Source organism: Lonchura striata, chromosome 2, assembly GCF_046129695.1.
Source record: "Lonchura striata isolate bLonStr1 chromosome 2, bLonStr1.mat, whole genome shotgun sequence".
NCBI classification, from domain to species: domain Eukaryota; kingdom Metazoa; phylum Chordata; class Aves; order Passeriformes; family Estrildidae; genus Lonchura; species Lonchura striata.
Window position 1 is genome coordinate 114,492,883 of NC_134604.1, and position 22,757 is coordinate 114,515,639.

The window sequence follows — 22,757 nt, forward strand, 5'->3', positions numbered from 1 at the left end:
GCCCCAAAGGAGATGGAGATTTGCCCACGATGTGAGATCAGCTTTAGTTATGCACCACAGAGCTGCGGGACACAAACCCTGGTGTTCCCTGGATGCACCTGTGGCTCTCTTCCTTGCTGTGGGGCAGTGAGGCCCCGGCACAGGGTGCCCAGAGCAGCTGTGGCTGCCGCTGGATCCCTGGCAGTGCCCAAAGCCAGGCTGGATGGCTCTGAGCAAACGGGGCTAGTGGAACGTGTCCCTGCCCACGGCCGGGGGGATGGCACTTGGCGATATTTAAGATCCCTTCCAACCCAGCCCATCCCACGACTCCGCGATTCCTGCGCGGGGAGGGCGCCGCCGGCGTAGGCGGGACGCTCCGGGGCAGCCGCATCCCGGCGGGAGGGACAGCGCGGGGTCCCCACGATCCCACCCAGACCCGCGGAGCGCTCCGCTCTCACCCAGACCCGCGGAACGCTCCGCTCCCTTCAAACCCGCGGAACGCTCCGCTCCCACCCAGACCCGCGGGGCGCTCCGCTCCCTTCAAACCCGCGGAACGCTCCGCTCCCTTCAAACCCGCGGAGCGCTCCGCTCCCTTCAAACCCGCGGAACGCTCCGCTCCCTTCAAACCCGTGGAGCGCTCCGCTCCCACCCGACCCGCGGAGCGCTCCACTCCCTTCAAACCCGCGGGGCGCTGCGCTCCCACCCCAACCCGCGGAGCGCTCCACTCACACCCAGACCCGCGGGGCGCTGCGCTCCCACCCAGACCCGCGGGGCGCTGCGCTCCCTTCAAACCCGCGGAGCGCTCCGCTCCCACCCGACCCGCGGAGCTCTCCGCTCCCTTCAAACCCGCGGAGCGCTCCGCTCCCACCCGACCCGCGGGGCGCTCCGCTCCCTCGCAGCGGGGGCGGCGCGGGCGGAGCGGGGCCGCCCCCGCGGAAGGAGCGCGCCGCCCCCGCCGCCCCGCGCCGCCCGCAGAGGGCGCTGCCGCCGCCCGCGCCGCGCTCCGCGCTCCGCTCCGCGCCCGCCGGGCCAGCGCAGCCCCCGCGCCCGCCCGCGGCCGCTCCGCGGGGCCGCGCCTCCCCCGGAGCCGCCCGCTCGCCCCCCCAGCTCCGGCGGAGCCCCGCGGCCGGCGGCTGCCGCTGCCCCCCCGGGGGTGCGCGGCTGGCGGGAGGTGGGCGAGCGGGCGTGGGGAATGGAGACGCCCGACAGCATCCTCGGGGCCGTGTGACAGCGAGCGGCGCTCAGACGCGCGCACCGAGCCGCAGCCGGAGCCCCGCAGCCGGCGCAGCGCCGGGCACAGCCGCCCTGCCCCGTCCCGTCCCGCGGGGAGCCGGCATGGAGTGACAGCAGCCGCCAGGTAAGCGGGGCTGCGCTACCCGAGGGGACGCCGCGCGGGTGACGGGGTCGGGGCTCGCGGGTTCGCTGCCCGTGCCTTCACGGCTCCTTGCCGCCGCGTTTCTCCATCTCCCCCCCTTGCCCCCAAAAACGCCTTTCCTCGATCCCCCCCGAGCAGCCACGGCGGCCGCGCCGAGGGATTCGGGGCGCGTTACTTATGTAACCCGGGGCGAGCAGCCGCGGCCGCTTCCCGCTGGGCGAGGGGCGAAGCGGCGGAACCGCGGCCGCGGCGGGCACGGCGGGGCGGCCCCGCGGTCCCCGCTGCCGGCTGCCGTCGCGGGAGCCTCCCGCGTGGGATCCCCGTCCCCACGCCCTCGGGCAAAAGCGCCGCCGCCGCCGCCACGGGGCCGGGGCCGCGCCGGCTTGCCCCCGGCTCCGGGGCTCGGCACCGGGCACCGCGGGCCGGGACCACCGGGGGCCGCGTCCCGCCCGGCCGCCCCCTCCCCAGCGGTGCTCCAGCGGCGGTGGCCGAGCCGGGAGAACTTGAGAGCGGGGAGGAGGCGAGGAGCGGGGGGATGATGCTGTTTTGGCTGCTCCCGTCTCACTTCTCCGCCGGGAGGGCAGCGCGGGGAGGATGCGCTGCTGCGCGGAGCTGGGCTGGCTGCGGGGGGCTGAGGGGAGCCGGGGGAGCGCCGGAGGCAGCCGGGGAGAGGAGCCCGAGCCGGGATGAGGGCGGTCAGCGAGGGCACAGCCTCCCCCGGGGGACACGGGTGGCGGAGGGGACGGGGGTGTTCACGGAGGGGTGCCCGTCCCTTCTTGTTCGGAGGGAGAGCGAGCTCGGTATCACCATGGCGACCTGAGGGAGGAAAGAGCTAAATAAATAAATAAGTAAGGGATAACTCCCCCCCTTCTTCCACTCCCCCCGGCCCTCGCCGTCCCTTCCAGGCCAGGTCCGGTGCCAAAGGTGGGGAGAAAGATACCACGGACAAAACTTTCCTCTCGTGGTGAAAGCGGGCGGCGAGGGGCCGGGGGAGCGCGGTGGGGAAGGGGCCGCGGTTTCGGGGAGCCGGCGACTCCCGCATCGCCGTGGCCGGAGCATCTTCTCCGGGAAGCTGCTTCGGGGCTTGCTCCTCACGGCTGCTTAGGATGCTTAGGGTGCCTCCCTTTCCCCCCACGGCTCCTCGAGCTCTCCGCCAGCCCCGGGGCTCTGCCTTCGGCTGCCGGCCCGGCCCCGCTCCAGCACCGCGGACAGCGGCGGCGGAGCGGCCGCGGGAGCGCGGGATGCGCAGAGCAGCGAAGCTCGGGGGCTTTGAAACGGGAATTCTGCGCTGGGAAAACCGGGAGAAGCCTCCACCGGTGTCCCCGCTGTTAGAATCCCCCCCGAGCCGCTCCAGCTGGGCGCCAGGAGCCTGAGGAAGACTCACGCAGGGCCACTAAACTTTGCTGAGCTGAAGGAATGCAGGAGCTGGGAGCAAAGACATCTTTAAAAAATGACATCTTTTCCACCAGCTCGCTGGAGGTTGTTCTTTAGGGCTGTTTTGCAGCGGTTCTCTGTAAGGTGTTACAGGTAACTGCATCCCCCAGCAGGACCGTTCACACACACACACAACAGCCGTGCAGGGAGCCCTGCAGAAATCGTGAGAAATGCCTGCCCTCGGCTGCTTTGCCTGCAGGAAACGCGGGGAGAAAATAGCACTTGGAAGGAATTGCACTCCTAGCCCAGGGAGCCGTCCCACTGCTGAGGGGCACGATGGCACCGGTGGAGTTTGTGCCGGTCGGTCATGGTCAGCTCTGTGCAAAAACCCCTCCTGACAGAGCCCTCTTTTCCTCAGACAGCCGGTGAGCAGTTTAAATAAACAGAAAAAGCGAGGGGGAAAGAAGTGTTGGGTTAGTGATAGTGCACCAACAGCCAGGATGCATTTCTTGCTCGGATGGGTTGTAAATAATTGGCTCAGCTCACCTATACCTATCTCATTCTAGCAGTTACATATGCAGTCATTACCTCAGACTAAGAAAAAATTAGTCTAGAAAAGCAAACAACATAATTAATACTGTTCACTGAGGGAGATAGAGATGGATTAGTCACTTTAGGGCTGTTCACTGTGTCAGGATGTTCGTTTTTCATTAAGCAAACAAAATTTATTCGATCTTGCCTCGGTGCTGATAGGCAGTAAACTATAGGTACATGGAGAGTTATTGGTTTGGAATCCAGATCCCTGGCCTCTCTGGGTTGTGCTTTAACTATCAGCAATCTATCAAATCACACCAGGACCTGTTTCCTGCTCTGCCTGCCTTCCTTCTTGCTTGTAAATTCTCTGTTTCAAAGAATTCTGGAAGAGACAAACACATAGGTGAGTCCTAGTCAAGTATGAGAGTTAACTGGGGTTTTTATTTATTCCTGCGATGCCCAGGGTGGGCATTCCTGGTGGGGCTCTAGTGGAAGGTATCCCTGATGATCCCTAAGATCCCTTTTCACCCAAATCATCCTGTGATTCCCTGCAGAGACTCCTTGCTGAGAATAACAAATCCTCTTTCTTGTAAATCCACATTTTGCCCTAACTCTGCTTCTGGAGTGAACTAACGAGTTAAGCCTTTATGGAAATGGAGACCTGGATATTTTAATGCTGGGCCTCCCATTTCCAAGCCTATCTCCCAGGGAATTTGGGAATAAAGGCCTGAACTGTGAGTACAAGCTGGGGAGCTCATTACTTTCCTGTGGGAAAATGAGAAGTAACAGAAGCCAACTCTTCCTAAGGGCAGTTACCAAAGCATTTGCAATACTTGAAGTTATTGATTTCCTTACATAAGGCAGGGCTCCTGCAGCGTCACAACAATGCTGTCAGATCATTACCAAATGATTTTGCCTCATAAGCAAATAAGGAAAGAATTAATTATAGCAGCACCAACCCAAAAGCCCCACAACCACAGCCTCAATTAGTAAAAGGCTCAATTCTTTGTGGGATTCCTGCCAGTGCATTTGCACCACATTCCGTTTGAGCTTCCCAAGATACATAATTTCGCTGCAGAAAAGACTTGTTTTTCACTAGCATGTGTTTGGAGCCTTCTTTTGTAGTCATTTTGTTGAAATGTGGTACTTTGGAAGGAAAATAAGATCTCTCCTTCAAACTATGTAAGAGAAACAGAATTTCATTTACATTTTCATAAAACCCCCATCACAAAGGATATATTTAAATATTTCACAGCAGGTTTAGATATAAGCTTTATGTTCTTTCTTTCACCTCTCAGGAACTCTAGACACTGTTGGTGTAGGATTACTGTGTTTGTCATGATCTTCTCATTGTATTTTTACATTAAAAAAACAGTTTTATTCAGGATTTGTCTATATCCTTCTATAAAAGCAAGAAGTAAAATAATTTATATTAATACTCTCACAAATAAATTAATTTATGTCTTAAGCAGCTGCACTTGATGCACTGTAAAGATCCCATTTCTATTGTATAATTTCTTTGATTTTCATTGCTGTTAAAAGCTTTGCACCTCTGGTCAGTGCCTCCATCACCTTGCTCCAGGATGTTGCTTTTTATATGGGACAATGAAGCCCTGGCAGTTTTTAACAAGATATCAGGTTTAGGTTAATATGTTACATTTATGTGAATGTACAATTTTTACTGGTGGAGGTAGTTTGATACCAGAAAACAACATTCACAATATATTAGGTATCAATACTTATGTATTGATTGTGCAGAATGTGATGTTTCGGAACAAACCCCTGATTTACCAAAGAGCAAACCCAAGGGAAAAGCTTTCATCTCATTCCCTCTTGACTTTCTGGAAGATTTTTTTGGCTTTTTGTTGCTTGGCTTTTGGAGGTTTTCTCCAGGTGCTTTGCTAGAATGCTGCTGATGTTGAAAATACAATTTTTTTTTTAATGTTTTATTAATAGCTGGAATAGAAGTATTGAACAATTGGAGGTTATTGAATCCAGTTTTTCCACACAGCACTGCAATTTTTAATGATGCCCAAGGACTCCTGACAGAGCCTCATGACTGTGTCATGGAGTGTCTGCCAAAAGGACATCCCAAACCAGCCCATCCCAACCCCACACTCTGCAGGACATCCATGGGATCAGTCCTGTCCATGCAGGTTCTGGAGGAGAAAAACCTCTGTGATCGAAATTCTTGTGAAGAGACTGGAATTTTAGTGCCCTTAGCATGGCAGGAGTGGATCCTGTCCATAAGGAGGGTCAGAGCACCTTTAACTCCTCCTTGAACTCATCACCTCCTCCTCATCGAACTCCTCACCCATGATCTGCCTCGCAGAATATCACCCAGGGCCAGGGGAATTTGGCAGCTGAGGAAACACACCTTGCTTCCATTTGGAGAGGTCATTAAAGTGGATTTTTTGCAGTCTATTCACGAGCTCCTACATATGGCCAGCAGAACATCCTGTCCTCAGACACAGGACAAAAAAAAACAAAGCGGGGAGATTTTCAAGTTCTTCAAAAATAGGCGATTTCTACCCTCAGAGTCTCACAATGCCCAGTAAAATTGAAGAATTATGGAGTCAAAGAATGGTTTGGATTAGAAAGGACCTTAAAAATCATCTTATTCCTGCCCCCTGGACCTTCCCCCAGAGCCCCATCCAGCCTGGCCTTGAACACCCATTGAAAATCTTCATGAGTGCAAGGGCTCTCCACAGCCCTGACTGCACAAATTTATGCCAGAGGTTGCACAAGAAGCTTTAACATAAGTGCCAAGGGCTGGTCAGAGAAGTTTTTTTCTGGAGTATTACTCCAGCGAGCTTTGAATTAAAAAATAGCCACAAGGCAAAAGCCCATTTTGCTGCTATTTTCCAGTTACAACCTCAGGTTAGACATTAATGGTAGCTGAAAGTCTATATCCACAATATCCACCAATCTTCAGCTGGAAATTATTTACTTCCAAGAAGTATTTACTTTCTTGTCTCACTCTGGAGGGAAAATAACAGAGTCTGTCCAAGGGCAGAGCATGCCTTGCAGTCAGAAAACCCTTAACATTTGCACACACAGCTTGCAATCCACGGGAGTAAATTATGATTCCACAGAGATTTAAGGGTTTTTTTTTAAAGCATCTGCATTAATAACTCTGTGTATCAGTGCAGACAGTGAAGGCTCAAATACTTAAGCCAGGGAGCCTCTTCTTAATCCAGTCAGGATTAATAAAAGGCTCCCCACCCTTTCTGGTCATGTCCATAGTGAGGGAGCTCAGCTTCAAACTCTGGCACCTCTGTGGACATGCACGCCCTCAGAAAAACCTCTCAGCCTCAGGAAGCCTCTGACTCATCCTAAAACTGAATTTTCTGGGTGCCCAGGGAACCTGTGGCTGCCTCTGGATCCTTGGAAGTGTCCAAGGGCAGGTTGGACACTGGGGCTTGGAACAACCTGGGACAATGGGAGGTGTCCCTGCCATGGCACTGGATGATTTTAAGGTCCCATCCAACCTAAATCATCCTGGTGATGCCTTGTGAAGGCTGAGCTGGAGCAGAGGCTGGGCAGAGCTACAGAATAAAGCAGGGATTTATTCAAGGATCTCCTCCATGGATGCACCTTGGGCAGCACCAGAGCCCAGCCAGGGCTGCACCCAAATGACCCAAAATGGTCCCAAAATGCACGAGCGCTCCCGGGGCTCTCCCTGGGATCAGTTCTGCTCCATTGGCACCTTGGAGTTCATTGTCCCATTCCAGCTCCAGCCCAGGCAGTCCCACCCTGCTTGTTTTTCTCTCTCCAGCCCACGCTGTTTGTGCTCCTGGGCTGAGGTTTGGATCATTTGTCCTTGGTGCCCAGCTGGAGCAGGAATTGTTTTGTCTCTGCTCTGTGCACAGAGCTCAGCATCCCATCATGTGAAGCCCAGACCCACACACTAAAGCAGCACAGAACGTGAAACATAGAAAAGCTCAAACCTGAGGCATCACTGGGATTTTATGAGTTTGGGTACAAATATAAATGTAAATGTAAACTTTGCCATTTGGCTTTGAGGCCTGATCCTCATGTGCCCCATGGCTAAAGGAGGTTAGAGACAGTTTGGGTGGGGAGAGGTTCTTCAACACATCCTTGGATACAGCTCCACAACCCATCACAGGCCTGCAGAAACTGCCTCAGCCTTGAATTCATTTCATTTCATCATTTCATTTCATCATTTCATTTCATTTCATTATTTCATTTCATACCCTTTGACCTATGTAGGGTCTTTAAATTCAGCTGTGCCTTCAGGAAGAGCAGCCCCAGGTCTGGTTGCTCCTGCCACAGCAGTGATGGCACTTCAGAGATAAATAAACACTGGGGATCAGAGGTTTGTACAGCTGCTCTGGATTATCCCACATTCCTCTCCTCTGTAGAGACTGTTGGAGGCTGACCTGAGGAAGCCTACATGCACAGGATTTTTTTGGGATTCTCTGGAGCAGAACACTGAGGCTTGTTTCCTGATGACAGCAAAGTGCTGGCATTTGTGCTGATTTCTCAAAAAAAAAAACAAAAAAAAAAACCACAAAAAAAAAAAACCACAAAAAAAAAAAAAAAAAAAAAAACAAACAAAAAAAAAACACCAAAACACTTCTGGACAAGAAAATGATAAGGGTGAAACAGGAGGCTGAGGGAACGAATGGCATGACGAGAGCCTGCACGAGAGCATCGTTAATTCAGTGCTCTAATCAACTGTGTTCTGCAGTGCTTTATCACAACCATCCCTGCTTCAGCCTCTCCAGCTCAGAGCACTTTGCAGCATTGCAGGAAATCCTCTGCTTTTTGCTTCCCATTTTAAAAAATAATTTCATTGTGTCTTGTCAATACAGACAGCTTTGTCAATGAAAGCAAAGGAGAAATTATCATGTAATTTTGTATTTATCATAATCAAGAGCAGGGTTCATTAGAACAATGAGCGATTGTCAAATTATTTCTGAGTAGTTTTTTGAAGAATGAGAAAAGGGTATTTCCTACCTTACTGCTTTTTCTCCCAACATCTCCTGCAGACACACAGAGTTTGTAGTTTCTATCAGCCTGCCAGATCAATTTCCCATTCCTGAAAAGAAGCATTTATGTTAAATGATTGTAATTAAGAAGCTCCTTACAGCTCAATAGCTGTCTGGCCACGCAGAGGTAATTCCCCATCGATTTCCATGGGGCCAGGTTTCCACAGGAAGATCTTCAAAAGGCACTGCCTGCTTTGGGAGTGCAGCTTCCCTGGGCTTCTTAGAGAATCTTAGAGTGGAATCATGCAATCATTAAGGGTGGAAAAGATCTCAAAAGTCATCGTGTCCAAGCTGTGACTGGTCCCCACCTTGTCCCCATCCCAGAGCTCTGAGTGTCACCTCCAGGCCTTCCTTGGACACCTGCAGGGATGGGCACTCCAAACCCCCCCTGGGCAGCCCCTGCCAAGGCCTGAGCACCCTTTCCATGGGGAAATTCCTGCTGGTGTCCACCCCGAGCCTTCCCTGGCACAGCTTGAAGCCATTTCCCCTTTTCCTGTCCCTGTTCCCTGGGAGAACTTCCCCCTCCTGTCAGGGAGCTATGCAGAGCAATGATGTTTGCCCTTAGAGCATCAACAAAAAGAGCTGGGCAACTCCAAAGGGAAACTCCAAAAAGGAATTTTATTCCACCAAAAACCTCAGGAGGCTTTTAGAGACACCACAGTTTGGTGCCTCAAGTTTCATGGGATGCCTCGATAGTAATTAAATCAACGTGGCCATCTACAGGTGCAGAAGGTGTGGGAGACAAATCCCTGTCTACAAAGCTCCCTCACAGAACTGTACCCACTAAACTTCCTTGTGCTGTCCTGCATCACTCTCCTCCTGTCTGGCTGATAAAAATACCAAGTTTATGTAGAAGTCAGGCTTATTTTTATCTCACGTTGTTCCTGACATTGTCCAGCTGCAGCCTGAAGTGGCTCAGTGCCCCTTGGTCTCAGAGGTGGCCTTGGACTCTCAGAGCTGGAACCAACAGCTGGGGCAGGGAGGACACAGGTGGGCAAGGGAATGGGAGGAGAAATTTTTAACTAATTAAAAGCAGAGGCTGTTTAATTATCTCAGGATTGCCAACAACTGCAGCTGGCTGTGGATCAGTGTCAGTGCAGAGAGGGAAGGGAAAAGAGGGAAAGGGAAAGGGAAAGGGAAAGGGAAAGGGAAAGGAAAGGAAAGGAAAGGAAAGGAAAGGAAAGGAAAGGAAAGGAAAGGAAAGGAAAGGAAAGGAAAGGAAAGGAAAGGAAAGGAAAGGAAAGGAAAGGAAAGGAAAGGAAAGGAAAGGAAAGGAAAGGAAAGGAAAGGGAAAGGAAAGGAAGTTATGTCAGTTTTGGTGTGTTCTCAATGTGCTGCTGGCTTTGGCTGGTACAAGTGCAGGAGAGCAGAGCTGCTAGATGAGAAATAAATAAAATGTCTCATTTAGTTCTTCATTGAATGGGAGCTGGGGATTATCAAACCTTCAGCCAGCAGCACTTGCAGAGGGGAGCAGGGGGAAGGAGGCAGCTGGATCCCACCAGTGTCCAGCAAACTGGGAATGTCCCACCAAACCCACCCCAGTCTCTCCAGCAATCTCCAAATCCAGGGCTGGTGTGACTCACTGCACAGGAATTCCAACCCTTCAGGTAGTTAAGTTTGTTCAATAAACTAGATCCATGTTTGTCTCAGCCGAGTATCCTGCAGGGAAGTGAGCAATCCTTGGGAAGCTGCTGAATTCTATCTATGAGGCATAATTTCATTAAAGCATAAAGTGCATCCCAAGCCTTCCATGATTACAGACAAAGCAGTGTTAATGAACTTTCCCCCAGTACACCAAAGTTACCACTAAAAGCTGCATGAGAAACAAGCAGAATGTCGTAGTGACCAAGAAAATATTCCAACAATGTCTGGAATATTCTAGTGATGGTGGTTGTAATTATGTGTTTGACATTTATCATGTAATTTTTTGTTTGTTTTTGTTGGTAAGGATTGACTTACTGTAGATGTTCTCCACACATTCACCACCACTAAACTTCTCCCCAAAACAGGACTTAAGGATTTAAAGGTGACCCTAAATTTCTGCTGCAGTTCCAAATTCTGGGTCTGGCTGAGTTCTTCATTTCTAGCTAGAGGAAGGAAAGCTATATATCAAAATATAAGATGGTTAAAATTTGGAAGGGGTGCGAAGGAGAAGAGCCTGAGAGAGAAGGGAAAATGACATTAAAAAAAAAAACCAAACCTATAATTGGATCATAAAGACTCCCCATCTTTGGAACAGCCCATTCCACAGTTCTGGGATGGCTCCCTGGAATTTAGGTGACCTGCAATATCTGGATATTGCTAATCACTATTTTCTACCCCTTGCACGTGACAAATCTGTGATCTAAACTACAGAAGCTATTCACTGACCCAATACCACCAAAGCATTTGCCTTCTGGATATGCAGAAAGTATTTTTCCTTGAATAATTATTTTTAATAAACTCTCCAGAAAAGAAAGAGGACCCTCTGTGTATAAGCAGCAAATGCTGCATTCCAACAGTGTTTGCTGCAGGAAAAAACTTTGCTCTTCCATGGAGTAAGACACAGGGACAGCAGATGTGAAGCCAATTTACCTCCAGAGCTTTAACTGAAACACCATATAAAATTAAAGATTATTCTTATTAATAATAATAATAATAATAATGTTTGCAAAGAGCAGAACTCATGGTTTGTTTGTTGTTTTGTTTTTAATTCCAGCTGCTTTCAGAAGCCAGACTAGTGGGTTTGAGCACAACTCAAATATTAGAAGAGAATTAAGCAGGAAAATCAGATAGGGCCTTAGAATTACAGCAGAGGAAAGACTTATGATATTAATATGAACAGAAATAATAATAATAAAAGAAACTGGAGGAAGCCTTGCAGGAAATACTCAGGGATAGTAAAACCCACCAAGCTGCTACAGAAATAGAATCACAGAAAATATGAGATCTGCTGAATGCATTTTAGTCAAAGAGCATTAAAGTCTCTCCGTTCACGTCAAGGGGTTTCATATCAGACCTTAAATGTAAATTTATTTTAAACAGGCTGGTATGTAGGAGAGAGAGGTCTGACATGCAGCTTCCTTAGCACATCCCAGGATGACTTCATTCCTTCAGACTGCCATCAGAAATATTTGTGCAATCCAGCCCCAACTTTGCCTCTGTTTGTGCTTGGTCGGTGTAAAAGCAGAGCCAGGGAAGGTGATCCAACAACACATTCCAGAAACCCCTACAAAAACTCCAAATCCTTTCCCACTGTGGTGATTTTAGATGGAGTTTCTCACCTTTGGCCACACCACCAGCACATGGTGCTCCCATGGGAGCTGTGCAGCTCCCCAGGATTTAGGAGCCCATTTTGTGCATCAACACAAACATCTACCAGGAGCTGCAGCCTGAGTGTTTCTGCAGGATCTTTAATTAAGATCAGCTAGGTCCAAAGCATGGATCTGGGAGTAAATACAAAAACAGATTTCAAAGCAGCTTATTTTAAAATTAATGGCTGTTGGCACCTGCGTGGAACGTCAGTCAAGAGCGGTCGAGGTGAGCGCAGCTGAAATGGTGAAATAAAAATATTAAGCCATCTGTTATGCTTTACAATGTTATTTTTAGAAATGCAGAATAAAGACAGATTTATTCCTACTTCCCCTTAATGAAGTTTTCCAGAAATAAGTAGTGCACTAACAGGCTCTTGACAATTTATGGCAATAACCAGTCCATAAAAAGCCCATTAAAAGGCCAAGTGATGTTCAAATCATTAAATGTGTAGGCAGGGCCACCCCATAATTTTCAAGACAAAAACCAGCCCAGAAGCTGTGCAGTTGGAAAAGGTGGGAGCAAACAGTGGCAACTGAAATGGCAAGAAAAAAAATCTTCATTTTGTTCTTGAAAACAACGCCTCAGGCACTCTTCTTATGAGCAGAAGAGGGAGAAAAATCCAACTTCACTGTTTGCAAATTACACAGAGGAAGAACTTTACATTCCACAACAATTTCTGGCTTCTGCGAATTTCTCATTCCAGTGAAATCTGAAGCTGAGTGAGGCTGGACCCAAAGCACATATTCCACATTTCATCATCTCACAGTCTAAAATCTGCATTTTTGTGAGCAGACCTCGGATGAATTGACCATCATTAATGAAGGTGAATCACCAGGAAAAACCACAAGCATAAAACAAATCAAAACAAAACCCCATACAAAAAAGAAAGAAAAAAACACCTAAATTTCAAACCTAACTGTCCAGTTCTAATTGTAATTATCAAAGCCATACTCAATAAAATAGAATTAGCATTTCTTCTCAATCTCACACACCAACGTGGGAGGCAAAAAGGAGGGGATCAGTGTAGTTTGATGCAGCTGGATAAAAATAAATTAATGATTAGTAGAGAGGTCAAAATTAGAACTGTTAGAACTAAAGGCTTAAAAAAAAAGTTTTAAAACTTTCTCTCCCCAAATAGAAATGTTCATAAAATTAATTGGAAAATCAAGTGCTTTACCTTTATACTGCCTGTGATTCTTTCCCCTGAGCCAATAATCAAGGATTTAATTATGTACAAGCACATAATCTTGTGTGTCTTCCCAACTTCCAGGATTTTGGTGCATGTGGAAAGACTCTTGTCCAGTGTATGTGCATTTATTACTCTAATTTAACGCCAATCATGGATCGTAAATGAACTCAGGAAAAATCAACTAAAAAAATAACAAATGCAAGAATTATGATATAATTTCACAAAATCACAGGAAAATAGGAGTTCTGGAGTCCTCCAAGGTGCCAAGACGAGGGAACAATCCCATTCCTCAGCCATCTGTTCCCCAACCATCCCAGTGCACCTCCAGCCTCCACTGCTGGAGGCTGCTCAGCTGATCCACGTGAAGCTGGATGTTGGTGGAATTCCCAAATTTTATCCCAGGGTGGGTTGGTTCCCAGCCTGGGTTGATGCATGGGCTGCTCTTTTCCAGGTGCAGGACTTGGTGTTTTTCCTGTTTCAACTTCATGAAGTTCTTGACAGCCAAATATTTTTATTTTTTTTTGGCTGAGTGACATCCCTGGGCATCCTCTGCTCCTCCCAGTTTGGAGTCAGCTGGAGGCTGAGATTCCTTTGGTGCCCCAAAAGAAATCAAAAGGGGCACCAGGAGCTGTGAGATTTTAATCTGCAAACCCTTCAAAGGCCAAGCCCATTTCCCACTCCTCCTTACAATCCAACCATCCACTCCATCTGTCCTTTTCTTGGCCAGCAGAACTGTGGGATAAAGCTGAAAGTCTTGCTAAAAACTGGCTGCTCTCCCCTCACCCACAGATCCAGACATTTCGTTGTAAAAATCTGTCAGATTGGCCAGCCATGGATAAATTTATTTTCTGGAGAGGTTGTGGAATCCCTGGAAGTGTCCAAGGTCAGGTTGGATTTTTTCTTGGAGCAACCTGGGATAATGGAAGGTGTCCCTGCTCATGGCAGAGGTGGAACTGGATGAGCTGTAAGGTCCCTTCCATCCCAAAACATTCCATTATTTTACATTCTACAATTCTAAATCCAAGCTGGCTGTTCCTGACCATGTTCCTGTATTTCATCTTTCTGGAAATAGCTTTTTTTGGGACTATATTCACTAATTTTCCCAAGGAGTTAAGGAAAGTTAATCAGCCTGTTGTTTCCTAAATCCACCTTCTTATTTTCCTTAAAAGGACAATAAATCATTTCCCTGTTACAGCCATAGGGGAATTTATAATGTAGTTTGATTTTAAATGTTCATTATTCTAATTTTTAGACAACATATTTCTTCCACTTAGGAAGGAATCCACTTAGATTTTCAATTCCTTCCACTTGGAACATCCTTTAGTCTCTTGGTGCTAACTTGGCTGATTCTCAGGGTATAACTTGATTTTCTGTGTGAACAGTCCATCACTGGATGATTTCTTGGCAATCTTTTTCAGATTTTTGTCACATTTCTGGAAGGTTTATATTTCATTTCTAAACTCCAGTCCAGGAATGGGTTTGGAATTTTCCTTTGTGAAGTATTATATTTATGAAATTCCTGCCCTCACGAAATATTTTAATTCTATCCTCTCCATGTGCACCTGCGCTGGAATAGGAGTCATTTGAGAAACTTTCAAGTCATTTGCAACAAAATAAAGGCCAGTAAAAGATTTTAATCATTCAGTTGGCAAATATTTGTTGTGTGAGAAGCTCTGCACTGCCAGAGCCCACAGAGAACACACAATTTTCCAGGAATTTTGCTTTAGTTACTTCTGAGCCCTCCTTGTTTGCTTCTGATATTTCCAAGTGGATATTTTTGATCTCAGCCAAACATAAAAGGTGGCGGCTGCTTTTGAAGTGCCTGAGAGTTTCCCAACTCATTTCAGTGGGAATAAATTGAAACCCTTAATTACATTTTGTCATCTCTATCAATCTTTGTGGAAGAACTTCAGCACAGTGGTATTTTCCTCATAGGCATATCCTTGTGGGATAATAATTGAAAATGTGAATTAACTGCATTAACTATCACATAATCAGGGTTTTTTTTTTCCTAACACAGTCAAATTTCTGATTGACTTACACTGCTACAGCAGTGACTTGAATTAAACAGCTGCCATTTTGCCATTAAAAGCAGAGCAAGAGAATTACAAGAAATTCTGAAACAAATAAATCCTTGCTCCATTCTGCTTTTGTACAAACTCTTTTCTCCAGTTTCTCTCTCAGCTTCATGACTACAGACACCTCTAGACCATACCCAAAGCTCATCAGAGCTGTTTCAGGTGCTGAAATAAACTGAATATTCGTTATTAACTCCCCCTCAAGTGGCTGATCTCTGCCTCACCTTGTTCTCCCTCTGCTTCTTCTCCTGCTTCTTATATCTGTAGCAAAAAAAAAGGGAAAAAAAAAGGGGAAAAAAAATCTTTTTTTTTTCATTCAGATTTTCAAGGCTGCTGAACAAAGCCTTTTATCCCCACTGTACCTCTGAAAATGTGCCATAGTTACTCTCCACACTTGGATGGATTTCCCACATCCCTCCTGAAGGTGTTCTTCCCTTTTCCTCAAGAAATATTAATGACAAACCTCAGGCTTAGAGAAGTATGTTGACAAGTGGCTGAATTTTCCTGTTTGGAGGAGTGGGCAAATTTTAATTTGCTCAGATTAGAAGGGAGTAAATTCCATTCTTTAGCACAAACCCTCACCTGTTCTACAATGGTTGTTGTTTCCCCTCTGGATATATACTCTGTCTCCTACTGGAATGATAAATTTTGTCCTCAAAATATGAGGACAAAATATTTTGTCCTCAAAATATGAGGCTGAGGGAGTGAGAAGTGCTGAAAACCCTTCAGAACACAAAGCACAGGCAGGCAGGAAATGCCATTTTCTAAACAAAAAAGCAATTAACCTTAATTAACTTGTGCCCTTTCTACATGCAAGGGGCCAAGATGAAAGAACAGAGTCCTTACTAAAAAAAAAAAAAAAAAAAAAAAAAAAAAAAAAAAAACAACCACAAAGAGAGTTTATTTTAGGGAAGAAACCTGTGGCATCAGGACAGGGTGTGGCATCAGGACAGGGACCTGAAGGGTGACATTGCAGGGCTCTGTTTATCCTCCCTCAGATCCATCAAAGTCTCAGAGCCCTCAGTGGACACACATTCAGTGCAAAATCAAATAATGGTTCTCTGCTAAATTCCAGCATTTTGAACTCTTAAGTAGCATCTGAAAGAGGAGCTTTTCTCCTGCCTCTAGCTACTCCCACAAAAAGAGGAACATTTGGAGCTTAGCAGGGCTCCAGCAGATGCAGCACACAGCATCCCTCAGCTCCACAGCACAGACAGGGCCAGAAAAGATGTGATGGAAATCAAGAATTCCATGGCCAGCTGCTGTAAATAGTCACCTATTTGCACCAAACAAGAATCTCATGCTTAGTGCTCAGTTATCTGTGTTTTTATCAGGTCACTGGGTGAAATCTTTGGGCTGCAGCAGCTCATGACACCCACACAGGGATGGACATTGTGCCTGGCACGGCTGTCCTGTAATGTGAATAATCCCCATTAAGGAACTGTGTCCTTTTAGCTGTCACAAGCTGAGGCTGTTCACCTCCCTGGTGGAATTCAGTGCTCCATGCCACTGTCACTCTCCTCGTGGAGCAGTCCCTGCCTCTCCCTGCTGCTGCAGCATTACATAACCACCCCTGTGCCAGAGCTGGAGGAAAACCCAGCCCGGGAGCCCAGCACACTCCTGGTGCCTCCTTGGAGAAAGGCACAAACTCAGAATTCAGCAATTCCCCCTGGAATTGCAGTGCTGGGATGGAGAGAGGAGAGAATGATGTGCAAACAGCAGAGTCCAGGAGAATGCAGCACCTGTGTAAACCTGCTCATATCCCAGGGAAGGATTTCAGTCTTTTCTTCAGTAAGGGGGTGGATTTCTCCCAAGGTGCCTGAACAGGGATTAATAGAAAACATTAATTGAGTAGCAATATTTCTTATTTATTAAAATCCCACTATTCAACATGCACATAAGGCCTTCAGCTCCATTCTGGGCATACAGAGCATGGAATAAATGCAGTGCAAAGATTTAATTTATACCCAAACTTCAATGTGGTGCAGTTTCCTGGGGAATTGTTCCCACCAAGAGCCAGGATGCATTTCCCACATCCCTCCTGAAGGTGTTCTTCCCTTTTCCTCAAGAAATATTAATGACAAACCTCAGGCTTATAGAAGTATGTTGACAAGTGGGTGAATTATCCTGTTTCAAGGACTAGGCAAATTTTAATTTGCTCAGATTAGAAGGAAGTAAATTCCGTTCTTTGGCATAAACCCTCACCTGTTCTGCAATGTTTTTTGTTTCCCCACTGGATATATATTCTGTCTCCTACTGGAATGATAAATTTTGTCCTCAAAATATTCCAGACACGGGAAAACACTCACAGTAACACTGCTGTGCAACTTTCAGAGCCCAAGTTAGCAATTCTCTGCAAGAAAATCCCACCTTTAATTCACCCCAGGATTCAGTGTCTGCCTTAGAACAAAACAGCAGAATTCTTTTGGGATAACTGTTCAGTAAGGCACTGCCTCAGCAGCTCTCAAAAACTACAGAACACAAGTTACAGGATGGAGTTTTACATATAACATGTTGTATTTAAGTTAAATTTAGGAGTATCACAATGTACATAACCAAGAGCACGAACATTTTAACACAGGACACCTCAAAGACCAAGCAGTAGATTACAGATTGATAGAATCACAAAAGCCCAGAATGGTTTGGGTGGGAAGGAACCTTAAAAATCATCCAGTGCCACCCCTGCCATGGCAGGGACACCTTCCACTGTCCCAGGATGTTCCAAGCTCCAGTGTCCAACCTGGCCTTGGGCACTGCCAGGGATCCAGGGGCAGCCCCAGATGCTCTGGGCACCCTGTGCCAGGGCCTGCCCACCCTCACAGGGAAAAATTCCTTCCCAATATCTGATCTGAACATACTCATTTGGTTTAAAGCCATTCCCTGCTGTCCTGTCACTCCAGGACATCATGAAAAGTAACTCTCCATCTTTCTCTCAGGCTCCCTTATCATCTCCAGGTGATTGAAAAGCTTTTGCCACAGAAGCAGGGTCAGCCAGAGAAAGAGGAGGGGTGAAGTTGGGCATCTTCATCTTCAAGACACTTTGATGTGGCACTTGGGGACGTGGGTTTGTGGTGGCCTTGGCACTGGTTGGTTGGGAATGGTTTGGAATGGTTGGGAATGGTTGGGAATGGTTGGCCTGGGTGATCTTGAGCATCTTTTCTAAGCCAAATGAGTCTGAGTTTCCAGGTGTGTGCAAACACCAGGGACTTTGGAAAAGGCCTGGAATCAAAGCCATGCTTAGAATCATTCCTGAAAAGGTTCTAAGTGGGATGAAAATCCATTGAACAAATCTGATTATTCACAGAAATCCCAGAATGATAAGGTTGGAAGAGGCCTTCAAGATCATCAAGTCCAACCCATGTCCCATCACCTCAACCTTTTTCCCCTTTATTTCCTGTATTTTTGCATCAGCAGAAACAGCTGAGATGATCAGGATAACAAGTTCCTGAACCCCTGTGCACAGAAATTTGTCCAGTGCTTTTCCAGACATGTTTTGCACAGGGAAGGACTCGACACAAGTGCCAGGCAGTGACAGGAGAGGAGAGGAACAAGGTGCTAATAAACCTTGGGGATTGAAAATAGATCACTGACCTAAAAGGATCAGAAAATCAAATTTCTTGTGAGCAATTAGAAGAATCCCACAGATTCCAGGACCTGTCAGTTGTAGGGATTCGGGGAAATTTTGTAGAAAACTGCAGCAGTTAGGGAGAGCTGTCCTCCAGAGAAAGGGCACACCCAGAGAAATCCATATCAAGTATTAAAAGATAAGAGATTAACTGAGCTAAGTGGAGAATTTCACACTGACCTCACAGGAGCAAAGCACACAGAGACTGTGCCAGAATATTAGAGATAATTTCTGAAGGAAATAGGGGTTAACACTGGAAGCCAAGAAACAAAGAGAAGTTCAGCCTGGAAGAGGCAACAGTAATAGCAAGAAATTAATCTGTGAGGAGATCAGTAGCAGGAGGAAGTGCTGGGGGAGTTTCATCCCACTTCTCAACAGAAAGATACAGATGACATTTAGTAGGATAAAGAGTATATTTTTGTGGATTTTTGCACTGGAAAGGCCTGTGGTGAGCAAGGAACTATTCAACCCAAGAAGGATGATCCTCCCCTAAAAATAAATAAATAAATAAATAAATAAAAAATTAAATAAATAAATATAAAATAAATCTTGATGTTCTCAAATCAATTAAACCTGAATAATGCACTAAAACCAGCCTGAGACAACATCAAGTTTATCTCAGATTTCATGGAGAATGAGGGAAATTCCAGCAGGCTGGACAGAACACATGTGGTGCCCATCTTAAATGTGAGGGGTGTTTGGCAGAAAAAGTAAAAGAAACTGGTGAATTATGGACCACTCACTTTAAATTAAGCTCCTTGAAAAATAAAAACTGCTTTTAGACCAGGAAATAGAAGCCAAAATGGCTTTATCAACAGCACATTGCATCAAAGCTGCCTCATTTCATTGCGCAGTAGATCAACACAGGCTAAGAAAGAAGCTGAGGAGGGTATTATATTTTGATTTTATTAAGATGTTACACCATCTGCCACAGTGTTCTAATCAGGAAGCAGGGAAAGCTGGTCTAGGAGAAATTACCTTCTCGTGGCAATAAAATGAATTGTGAAACACGCCAAGGAGGAGTTACCAGGGGTGCATTGACAGCACGGAAGGATGTGGCCAGTTGGGTCTGCCCAGTTCTGCCAGAAAAAATAATGTTTTTTGTATTTTAGAGGGTAGGGTTAGCATCCAGAATTATCTCAACAAAATGAAGAAAAGGTCTGAAAAACCAGGTTCAACTCCAATAGCAACACAGACTATTGCCCTAAAACAGAACTAATTGGCTACAAAAACAAAGAAAAACAAAAGAACCAAAAATAATTGGCTGCAATAACAAAGGAGTGGAAACAGCCAGAGAACAAAATTCCCAAACATGCTCTAGATCTCACATATTCCACCTTGGAATGTGTGAATCAGGCCCAGGAGAAGCAGAGCATCCCACTCCTGAGAACAAGCATCCAACACCTGCTTTTCTTTGTGCCTGATGACTGCTCACCACCACAGAGCCTTCACTTCAAATTCTTCCCAAGTTTTTTGATGTTGCTCTGAGCCAAACGTTTCCTCAAGGTGTTCAGCACTTCAGGGACACAGGGCAGATGTTTCATCAAGCTGCTTGTGGGTTCCAACAGCCTGGTTGTGTCTGCCAGGAGCAGATCCTGAGCCAGACTGAAACTTTTGGCTGCCTGGCTGAGACATTTGGAGGAGGAGGAGGAAGAGGAGGAGAAGGAGGAGAAAGGAGAAGGAGAAAGAAGGAGAAGGAGAAGGAGAAGGAGAAGGAGAAGGAGAAGGAGAAGGAGAAGGAGAAGGAGAAGGAGAAGGAGAAGGAGAAGGAGAAGGAGAAGGAGAAGGAGAAGGAGAAGGAGAAGGAGAAGGAGAAGGAGAAGGAGAAGGAGAAGGAGAAGGAGAAGGAGAAGGAGAAGGAGAAGGAGAAGGAGAAGGAGAAGGAGAAGGAGAAGGAGAAGGAGAAGGAGGAGAAGGAGGTGGTGAGAGGCCTTTCCCAAGGAAGGCTCCAGAGCTCTGACTCAGTCACCCTGGGCTCAGGACCTCATGAGCAGTTAGGAACTGGGGACGTGTTAGGAGTAGATTTGGGGGTTTAGATAAGTCCCTGCTTTTTGCCCAGGCCCCTGGCAGCAGGCAGGAGCTTCATTGAGGTGGCCAGCACCCCAAAACCCACTCTCATTCACAAGTTCTTTAATAATGGCTGATTTATGAATTGTTTATTTAATAATGAATGAATTATTTATTTAATAGACACTAAAAAAAACTAACAGACAAAAGATTAAACTAAATACTACACTAAACTAAACTAAATACTACCCAGGAGTAAAGTCAAAAAGAAAACTACTGGTAGGTAAATACAGCACAAGGTTAAAGGTACCTATTAATGTTACAGCTAGCAAAGAAATTATATAACTCAGAGAAATCCATGCAATTCCTGCCCTCACTAAATATTTTAATTCTATCTTTTCCATGTGCACCTGCACTGGAATAGGAGTAATTTGAGAAAGTTTTAAGTCATTTGCAACAAAATAAAGGTCAATAAAAGCATTTAATTATTCAATTAGCAAATGTATTTTACTGTCCAGTTGTTGGTGGGGCACACATTGAGCTCCTTTCCCTCAATTCCTGAGACAGAAACCACAGAATTTGTGTCCAAACTCTGGGGAGAAGTCTTGAACACTTCAGGGGGTGTGTGTAGAAGGCTTCTGCCTCTGTGATAATTCATGTGTCTTTTATAGTTTGTAAAACAGTGTCTCTGTCAAGAATATTTCCTTTATCTCCTCCCACATCTGCCCTCCAGACTGAGATGTTGATCCTTAGCAGGGACCCGACCCCTTTTGGCATCAGAGATGACCCCTTTGGATGTCTCAGCCCCTGGGTTATCTCTTCATTTCTGCACCAACCAGCTGTGCTAGAGAGAGGGAGAGCCCAAATCACAGCCCTAAAATGCTCTTGTCCTGAGCTGCCTGGCTCTGGTGGGCTGGGGAAAGGCAAGCACAGCACTCCAAAACCCTTGCAGGGCTTCCCAGCTGAGCGCGTCGAAGCAGCAGAATGTTCCTCTCTCCTTTTTGGGCAGCAATCACAAAAAGCAGATGTTACACTCTGCTCATTTTTGTCCCTGGCACCCGGCCCCCTGGCAGGATTCGAGCCACTCTTGGCATCCTTGAGCAGCTGGGCAGCAAAGCTGCTTCCTTCTCTCACACAATGCCAGGCTGAGCAACCTTTGAGCCTAAAACCTCCTTCCTTTGTCATCTGGATTTTGGCAGGCTTCTCCTCCACTCCCCCTGCTCAAATGTGGTATTCCCCAGTCCTTACAGAGTCTGGGGTGTGTCTTTACTGCCCCATAAATGTTGATGAAAAATAGATGTAAAGTCCATGACTCTCCTTCAACTTTCACTGCAGAAAAGCTTTCAGAGCTGTCTTTGCAGTTTAACTTCTCAGGATCTTTTTGAATTCAACCTTCATCAGTAAAGCAGGAAAAAGACTTAAGTGTGATGCATTTTACCTGGATGCCTAACATAATACACAACTTTACATAAAATGCTGAATAATTCTGACATTAGACATACAATTTAAAAGTGAAAATTGCAGTCATTGGCAATAAATCATTTGAAGAATGAGTGCTATTAAATCCAGCATTGATAGGTGGAAGGAGAAAAATGATGCCTTATAGATCACAGTTCTTTTGCTGGAAGCTAAATGTGATGCCAGCTGTGGAAAATAAATAAAATCCCCAAACAAACATAAAAATGACCTACCTATTGGTCAACTGCACAATATTAGAAATGTCACTGATAGAAGATAAAAAAGTAGAAATAACATACACCTGGTTAGGCATCAGATGTCACTTTTTCTGTGTTTTAATTAATTACTATAAAGAAAAAAAAAAAAAAAAGAGTCCAAAACCCAAATCTGGTTGTGAGATCAGACAATAAAATACAATATAGAATGTAAATCCTCTGGGTGGGAGTTCCAGCAGGAAAATTGAAGATGCACTCAGCAGCTGGAGAGTCATGATTGAAAGGAGAAAGGAAAAGGAAAAGCTGCATGGAACAGTGTTTCAATACAGTGCAATGGTCCAAAATTGCCATAATTTCCAGATATCTTCATAAAAATCAGCCATGTAAGTCCTGCCAGCAGTCAAAAAGTCAGACATGTAGGATGAGTTGGGCTGGACTGCTCCCAGCCAGTGAGGAGGAAATAAATATTTCCTGCCTCACATCCTGTTTGCAACGGGATAAAATGATCTCTGGAAGCAACAGGAATCATCTAAGAAAGCAAAAAGGAGATGAAATTAATTCCACAATTGCCACCTAAGATTTCTTCAGCCTCCTGCAGCTTGGGTGAATGTATT

At 46.4% G+C, this 22,757-nt stretch overlaps 1 protein-coding gene across 2 annotated transcripts in view; it reads left to right on the forward strand.

The window, feature by feature from the left end:
• Positions 1-1,138: 1,138 nt before the first annotated feature.
• KCNJ6 (potassium inwardly rectifying channel subfamily J member 6) overlaps positions 1,139-22,757 on the forward strand; it is a 165,845-nt gene continuing 144,226 nt past the window's right edge. Inside the window, exon 1 of one of the 2 annotated variants that reach the window (XM_021527465.3) lies at positions 1,139-1,336. The gene's annotated coding sequence lies outside the window, so the exon portion shown is untranslated. The remainder of the gene's footprint in view (positions 1,337-22,757) is intronic. The other variant, XM_021527466.3, reaches the window with a different exon arrangement.